The 8,906-nt window shown below is 33.2% G+C and overlaps 2 long non-coding RNA genes across 3 annotated transcripts; one reads left to right on the top strand and one right to left on the bottom strand.

The window, feature by feature from the left end:
- The first annotated feature begins 108 nt into the window (after nt 1–108).
- On the top strand, nt 109–2,470 carry LOC103492500 (uncharacterized). Of its 2 annotated transcripts, none has more exons than XR_538275.3 (2): nt 109–932; nt 2,273–2,470. It is a non-coding gene; the product is annotated as an uncharacterized LOC103492500 (long non-coding RNA). The 2 variants fall into 2 exon arrangements; XR_538273.3 differs by having other exon boundaries at nt 109–944.
- Nucleotides 2,471–4,099: 1,629 nt separating this feature from the next.
- On the bottom strand, nt 4,100–6,061 carry LOC127148147 (uncharacterized). Its single transcript, XR_007818900.1, has 3 exons — nt 5,987–6,061; nt 4,664–4,726; nt 4,100–4,314 (listed from the first exon to the last, which is right to left on the bottom strand). It is a non-coding gene; the product is annotated as an uncharacterized LOC127148147 (long non-coding RNA).
- Between the last annotated feature and the right edge of the window lie 2,845 nt (nt 6,062–8,906).

Genomic DNA, 8,906 nt, shown 5'->3' with positions numbered 1-8,906 from the left:
TTTTCTCGGGCAATCTCGGTCGGACTTGTCCTCGAGAATTTTTGTTTTTTTAATTCAAAATAAAGGCTATGTTAAAATTACAAAATTACCCTTGGTTCCTAGAATGTTTGGGGGCTGTTTGGGCCCCAATTTATAAAAGGAAAGATTGAGTTATGTAAATACAAACCTTGTTTGGGGTAGTGTTATTATAACCCTAGTTCTAGGGTTTCAAAACCTCTATCGTACTCCTCCTCAACCCATCTTACCCTTTCCGTTTTCCCTCTCAATCCTTCTCAACTCCCCCATAACCTTACCTCTCTCTCTCCCTTAAGTCTGCCGTAATCTCTCCCTAAATCCCTCGCCAACTCTCTCTTAGTCTGAGCTCAATCCCTCATTTCCACTTTCTTTTGCTTCGTCTTTATTGTTTAGAGGTTCGTTTTTGTCTTTACCGTTTCAGAAGGTTGGTTATCTTCTTTCCCATTTTGAAATTTGGTTTTCATCGTTCCCCATTCCGAAGGTTTGTTGATTTCTTTCCCTGTTTTGAAGTTCTGTTTCATTCTCCCCATTCACTGTCTTTGCTCGTCCTCAACTCCCCCATTTCAAAGGTTGGTTTTCCTCATTTCTTCTTGCGTCTTCCAACCCCTCAACCTTGTCCTTAATGAATCCATTTCTTTTTTTCCCCAATCCCGGATATGAGATGGGTTTACGTTTGTTGATGGAAGCGTTTATTTACTTTGCCTCTAAAATGATATACCGTCCACTTTTGGGTTTCGTTGACTGGCTTCATTTCCACGATTGAGGCCTCTAAAACCTTTTTCGGTAACAACTATGGTTCGTCACATGGCTGGTCTTCTAGTCTTGTCACTCGGACTTTCCCTTGTCACTCGGACTTCCCCTTTATTGAGAAATGACGAATGCTACATCCTAAGTGGTAGTGGATCGATCCGAGCAAGGTAGGGATTAAGGTAACATTTTCACTATTTTTTCGATCGCCGATGATGAGGTCCTATGAACTGATTATTTTTTTTTTTACTTATTTCCACATATGTGTACTTTTTCCATGATTTCTTTCTGTTATGTGAAATGGTTACATTTTGATTACTAAGTCGTTAACATTTCTACATGCGTATATTATTTTGTTCTTGTGTTAGTCTTTGATTGAACTTTCTATTTTCTGCTTTTTCTATGCCATTTGTCATGCTTTTGTCTCTTCATACCCGTGCATCCCATTTGATACACTTTTTTGGTAAAAAAAAATTTCCCTCTACTGATGTGTGTGTCTCTTCATACTTGTGCATTACCCATCCTATGCTTTCTGTGGTATGACCTATTGGATTAGGGCTTTGACTATTTTTTATGTTTCTCTGATATGCTCTCTTCCCTCTGCCTTGTGTTGTCTATTATGATTATTAGATTGCTTGTTCAGATTTTTTTGGTTGGGGGTCTTGAACGCATCATTAAAGTAGCTCATCCCCTCCTATATATACATGCTCCATGCTTCTGCCTTTCATGTGCCTCCTTCCTCTTCTCATCCTAGAATTTCCTTTCCATCTTATTTAGTATGTTTATTGATGCATCCATTGGCTTATGTCTTCTTCTCCTTTCATGATATGTTATTATTCAGTGAAGTTAAGGGACTTATGTGTGTGTGTGAATGCATCCATTCCTTTCCGTGTGTTGAGATATATGAAAATGCATCCTTTTTTTTAAAGACCGTGTTCCTTCTTATAATTTGTTGTGTCACTATTATATTCTCTTGAAATGCGGATTTGTAAATCATCTCTTCTTCTATAGTGTCATTCTTTTCTGTGAAATCCATGTTAAAAGGACACTTTTTTCATTACTTGTTCTTCATGTCCATGCCTGTAATGTACTTCATTTTGCTACAATCAATGTTTTAAGGTTATTTTTTCCACTACTTGTTGTTGTTGTCCACGCCTGTAATGTCTGTTGTGTCTTTGCAATCTATGCTAGAAGGTCATTTTTTCCATTATTTGTGGTTCCTTTCAATGCATACAGTGTAATGCATATTATACCATTACAGATCTGAAGACATATTTCCACTATATGAAATTCAAGTTCAAGTTCTTGAACAAATTTCATTCCTTTGAGGCAACAAAACTTTTTCCTTCAGTTACTTGCTTTTTGCTAATTATTGTTAACAGTTGCGTTGTTCTTTCTATCGTACGGGTACATTGTCCGTAGGAAACGATATGTAATACAAACTTTTATTTTTTCATTCTTCCAATAACATTGTGTGCAACTAACATACTTTTCTTCTTATTTTTTGCAGTATGCCCGAGATCACAATTTTTAATTTACGAGGTACTAAGGTTTCCTTGTTTTAAATTACTTTTTTTCCTGCGATTTTTTAAAAATTCATTACAACATTGTAATATGTAGGAAAGGTTACCCACACACAGTGACCATGTAAACTTTGTAATAGGACTACCATATTTTTTTCTAATGTAGCGTAGAAGTTCATTGTCCATCTTTCGTATGCAATTTCAATTTTTGTGTTTAATAAAATAGTATGGTATTGCAAAGCATCGAGTTTAGATTTAGAAAATGAAATGCATAAAACACTTGGTTAGAAAGAAAATTTTGGGTCCAATAAATTTGTTTTCAAAGATGGAATGATATTTCCTAAACTACGTCGTATTTTAAATTCGACATATGACATTCACATGAATAATTAATTGGCCTCACAAAAAATAGAAACTCACAATGATTTGTAGAAATAAATTTGTCATTAAAATTGGTTCGACATACATGATTGGTAGCGAAAAAAAAAAGTTTCCATAATATCCTGCACACTATCGTAAATAAAGTTTTATGCTTTCTGTTTATTTAGTCAAGTAAAAAATTTATGTGTTTGGTTTAATAGATTAGTCACGTAGTTAATGACCTTCTTATAAAACAATACATAAACCTCTTTTTAACAAATGGAAGTGTCCTTAGTCAAACAACGCATACTACAATTTGAAGTAAAGTTCTATTCCACTATTTGTTATTTTAAAATCTTTTTGTTCTCTTCTGTTTTCGAAAACTAAAAATATATAAGAACATGCTGGTGAGACTTTATTTATTTTCGGTTTGGCATGCTTGTGAGACATTCGAAATATAACAATTGTTTTCCTACTTTTTGGATACATTTATTTTAAACAAAATGGTTGTAGAAGACGAGAAACTTTCCTTCTTCTTTTTTTTTTTTTTTTGCACTTATTCTCAATAGTAACCATATGTTTTTTAATTACGATACGATACGTATCTACGCATCCCTCTTTCTTAAACTAACTAACGACCCTCGTACTTGAGCAAGTTCTTAGTCTGTAGCTTCAAATGGATTTAGAAGAAATTGCAACAATACTAACTGTCTTGACAGTCTCCCAACGTCAGTTACTAATGATGTTGGACCAACTAATGAATTACCACAAGAGATTACCTCAAACACCTTACGACACTAGGCATAGAATTAGACAGCTAGCATATTTTCGCATGATCCATGAGCCCAACCTTGTATGCTGTCAAAGTACTAGAATGGACAGAAGAACTTTTGCCATTCTAGCTATACCACTTACTAAGGATTAGTGCTAGACATGCATCGATGAAGATCGTCGATGTCGAGGAGACACTACTACAGAAATTGACTTTTTGACGGTTTTAAACTGTCAAGAATGATTATTCTTGACGGTTTAAAAATCGTCGTTGAATCCAGTGTCAAGAAAGAAAATTTTCTTGAAAGTTGTAAAAAACGTCAAGAATTGTTAACGTTGACAGTTTATAACCGTCAAGTATTCAATTATTCATGATAGTTTAGAATCGTCAAGATTATAAGTTTTACTGACAGTTTAGAACCGTCAAGAATGTGACTATGAATGATAAAAACCGTCAACAATACGAATATTCATGACATTTTAAAACCGTCAAGAGTGCATTTTTCATGACATTTAATAACCGTCAAGAAAGTGATTGTTTATGACATTTTGTACCCGTCAAGAGTATTCTTTTTCATGACATTTTGGAACCGTCAAGAATTTCGTTGTTTATGACATTTGCGAACCGTCAAGAAATTTATTGTTCATGACATTTCAAACATAAATATGCACTAGAACAATTCCAAAACTTTAACATATATTAACATTTTACCATATATGTATCAACATTTCGAAAACTTTACATATTTGTTCGATATTGTCATATACAAAACATTACTTCTATCAACCCAACTCAATGACCTTGAATGAAACTTGGCTTCAAATAAACTTGCATTCTGCATCCTCTACTACCTCCAATTCATGAGCCAAAATAAGTACCACCAACTGCAGAGCCAATCTACAAGAAGTAGATAACATCACAACAACAAAGTATGTTCAAAACTTATTCAGTCAAAGAAATCAACTAAACAACTATTAAGAGTAAGCTGATCATACTACACAAATAAAATCACAGTTTCTATTCTCCAACAACCATAATGAATTTAATGCCTAGAGTTGCTTCCAGACCACCAGAATCATCAACATAACTGATCATTAATACTTTACATTGTTTTTTAATAGACCAAACGGTGCCCGTCAGAAACTAACCACAAAAATAGTCCTTAATTCAAGACAAAGACAAATAAAATCTAAAATACCTTCACAACATTATTGATATTTGCATCAGAAGGCAAGCAACTCTCAACCTCTTTTGTATATGCATTTGTGCATTGCAAGTCTGCTTTTGTATATGCATTTCTTTTGTAATTCTGCACTAGAAAATCACCAACTCAAGTAAATGAACAATTAATTTCTTGAGGCTCAAATTAAACATCAAAAGAAAAACAAGCTAAAGAAACATCCAAAGCAACAGAGCATAAACATCAAAGGTACTGAAAATACAAAACAGATAATTAAGTATCGAAGGTTGAAATTCATAATAATCAAAAGATCAAAAGGAAAAAAATCCTTTAAATCACATCAATGGCTATACTCTCTGTGAATGAACTTTGTAGAGTAATCTAGAGATTTTCAATGATATTCAGATGGAATCTAACTAATATCAACATTGCTTGTTTTTCAATTATTCATTTTCAACATAATCTCAAAGTGGACACAACAAAAAAGTGATTCCAGTTTTCAACATACCTTATAGAGGTTTACTATACTACAACCATGCCTTATATTGAACTAAGAAGAGTTGAATCACATCAGTACACTGAACAGATGCATAAGAAATGGAGAAGCTACAAAAAAGAGGGGGGAAATCAAAAAGTAAAGGAAAGGGCAAATAAAATATGTGGCAGCATAATATGTTTTATGTTATGCCTTTCCAGACTTTTTATTTTGTTTTTTATAGGTAATAATTATTGAAGAGTGACATGCTTTCTTTCTCAATCCTACAGCATTATAGGATTGAAATCCTTAGACTCAAGTAACAAAATCTCTACATCTTTGCTGAAATCACAGCTCAATTCTATAGTTGTCCTTATCACTTCACCCAAATAAGACATATATTAACTCTTCAAATAGTATTCCACTTACCTAAAACTTAGTTCAATACATAAATGATTATAAACACCATAAAACATTGGAACAGTCAATCTGATAGAATTTAATGGAATTTGCTATCTTTTAGATGCAAAAATCTAATTTTCAATGTTTATTTGATCTACTTTGAGTACATTAATTTAATAGAAAAATAGAGAGATGCATATCAAGTAAAATGTTTCTGACAATCTAAAAAGAAGAAGAAAAAAGAATAAAGTTTATTACAGCATGAAATTGTCTCCCCTTATGGAATCGACCATTGTCAAAATCATATTCCTTCAAAAGTAAAAAAGAAAAGCAAAGGAAGCTGCACTATAAAGAATGCTATTATAGATCAAACTATGAATGGAATCAAGGTTAAGATACAACTTACGGAGGGAATGACCAATTTCACTCTAATAAACAATGGAAAGTAAAAATTGCAGGCAACTCGAATCTTGAAATTACTCTTTTATTTTATACTATATGCAATCACATACCAGTAGACAATGTTCGATTAGTCCTTTGTGCCCCTAATTTTGGAGCAGCTCCTTTGCTTCCTGAACCTGAAAGAACTAAAATGCTCTTCTCCAAATTACTAACAATAACACCCGAATTTCCCTCTTCCCCACTCTGTAACTCTCCTTCCTCCTTCAGTTCCTCAATATACATAGTCTCAAATAAAAAAAGCCCAAAAAATCGGACTACAATAAACAAAAAAGAATAACCAAAGAACAACAATTATCTCGAATACATAAACAAAAAGCCAGCAATCTACACCCATTTCACCCCAAATAGACAAAATTTCAACCAACAAACATGATTATACACAAACAATTAACACCCACATCGTGAAAACCTAACATTCATTCCTAAACAAAAACCCCATTAATTAAAGAAAAACAAAAAAAGTCGGAGAAGATCTCGAAGGAAGAAATACAGACAACAAAATTCTCATAGAAGTCGCCACCGTCCCGGTAGCCAGAAAAGAAGAAACCAACAGAAGAGAGAATTAACCTGGAAAAAAAGCCAGAACTCCTCAGCTCCAGAACTTCCTTCTTCTTCAGATTCTATGGTGTATGATAATTCAACAAAGATGCAATTGAAATCTATACATCATTAAAAAAGAGAATTACAAACAACTTTAAAATAAAGAAAAGTATATGTAGTGTGTGATGTTTAAGCGGTTTCTTTTTCTTCACTACTACTTCTATAACTTTCATTAGGTTCAACGGCGGGTTTGTAAAACAGAGTACATAGAATTATCCTTCCCTCTTCTAACAAAAAACTGAATCCTTGTTCTTTTCTCACTAGAAGAATTTTGTCCTTTAATGTCACTTGGCAACCGAAATCTTTGTGAGCGTTATTAAAGGCCTTTAATGTCGGTTTAAAAACGACATTAAAGGCCTTTAATGTCAGTTTTCAACCGACATCTTTGATGGTGTTATTGAAGCCCTTTAATGTCGGTTGGGCTTTAATGTCGATTTAAAAACGACAAGGCCTCTTTAATGTCGGTTTGTCAGTTTTCAATCGACATCTTTGATAGTGTTATTGAAGCCCTTTAATGTCGGTTGAACTCTGATGTCGGTTTAAAATCGACATTAAAGCCTAGTTTTTGGATTCATTTTTACAAATTTATTTTTATTTAATTGTTTCATTGTTGTCCTAGAGACCAACATTGGGTCAATGTAGATAAATATGTTTTTCACACGCCAACAAATCAATGAAATCCATATTATGTTAGAAACTATAATATTTGTCTTTTACATTTGAATACACAAAATAAAATATTAATATTATGTTTATATATACATTCTACAATAGTACATGAAAAAAGATTATAATACAAGAATTAAATAATTAAAAATCCTAAATGCCTTCTCGGTTTTCAATTTTCAACGGTCGCTTGGCCATTTCTGCACAATCGCTTAGCTTTCAACCCGATATCACTTCAATTATCTACAAACAATATCTAAATAAACCATTTATATGAATAAAAAAGCTGTTTGAAGTACTAAAATTGCAGAGAATGATGAAAAGTTCTTAAGATTTTATATCCACACCCCAATCCACATAACTCTCTTCAGTCTACCTCATCCATCAGGCTTTCCTAAATCTCTTCAATCTAATATTAGAAATATTCCATAGATGCAATCATATACAATCCTTTTCCCAAATAAAAAAAAAAACATTTTATGTGGCAACCTATGAACTCTTGTAATTGATTAGCTCATTATATTGCCCACCAAATGAACAATCAACATTTTTTTACATAACATTATTATGAAAACCAATATCAATCTATAAAGAAATAAGCAACATCAACACAATAAGCTGAAAAGTAAAGCAATCATATTTTTATACCTTGGGTGTGGAGAACCCTTGATTGGCTTTTGGCCATATTTCCTCCATGAATAATCATCATATCTGCTAGCCTGTTACTAATCGTGGGCACCTTAATCGACCGCTTCACTCTATGCTTCACTCTAGTGTTATTAAAGGCCTTCTCCTTTCCTACCATTGCATTTCATAACAAAAATATCAACACAAAATACACAATCAACAACCAACAATCCATTTGAAGCATCATTTAATCTTTAGAACACAAAAACACTGTGTAACCAAGAATTTACTTGCCACTTATGCATTCATAAAGTGTGTTCAAACTAGAAAGCCCTTTCTCATTGGATTGATAGGAAGTAGGGTATGACTGTTCTAAATGGGGAGGGAAAAATAGATAAAGGAGAAATTTTAGTAAAAATTTGCCAAGGGAAAATGAGCTGGTGTAGCCATTTCATCAATCCTTACTCTTGAACTTATCAGGATCAAGAAAGTGAAGTAGAGCTCTAAGTGAGGCAAAATGGATAAACAATCTTTCAATTGAACATGATAGAGGAGCTGAAATTAACACCAATGAGCATTGCAAAAATGGCATTACATGGATAAGGGAAACATGCCACCTTTAGATAATAAATTCCTGAAAACACCCAGTAAGGATCGCCTGGCTATCAATAGAAATTTAGAAATTGTTCGTTGCAGCTTCAATTATCATAATCGACACCTCAAGTTCACTCTCATGAATTAGATGCTCAGTTATAGTAACTTCATTATCTGCTGATACTTGAAGATGAATAAAAATGGAAACAAAAACCTTATGATTCAAGAGAATGAGGAGGAAAGCTTTACATACCTTTAGCTCTTCTGCTGATACTTGGGTTTCTATAACAATTATGGAAACAACTTTTTCTGCTGCTGCAACAAGCATACTTCCATTATTTGGACTTTGTTGCACCACCCTAATTTAGTTGTTAAACATATTAGTACATTACGATGCAGAGGTGATGTTTTATAAATAATACCATGTGCAGCTTAATATGAAGAAATCAGAATTAAAGCATGAGTTTGAGTTTATACCTTAAA

The sequence above is a fragment of the Cucumis melo genome, chromosome 2, assembly GCF_025177605.1.
Source record: "Cucumis melo cultivar AY chromosome 2, USDA_Cmelo_AY_1.0, whole genome shotgun sequence".
Taxonomy (NCBI): Eukaryota; Viridiplantae; Streptophyta; class Magnoliopsida; order Cucurbitales; family Cucurbitaceae; genus Cucumis; species Cucumis melo.
Note: the sequence above shows the minus strand (reverse complement) of the source record. Positions and strands in the feature narration are given on the sequence as shown.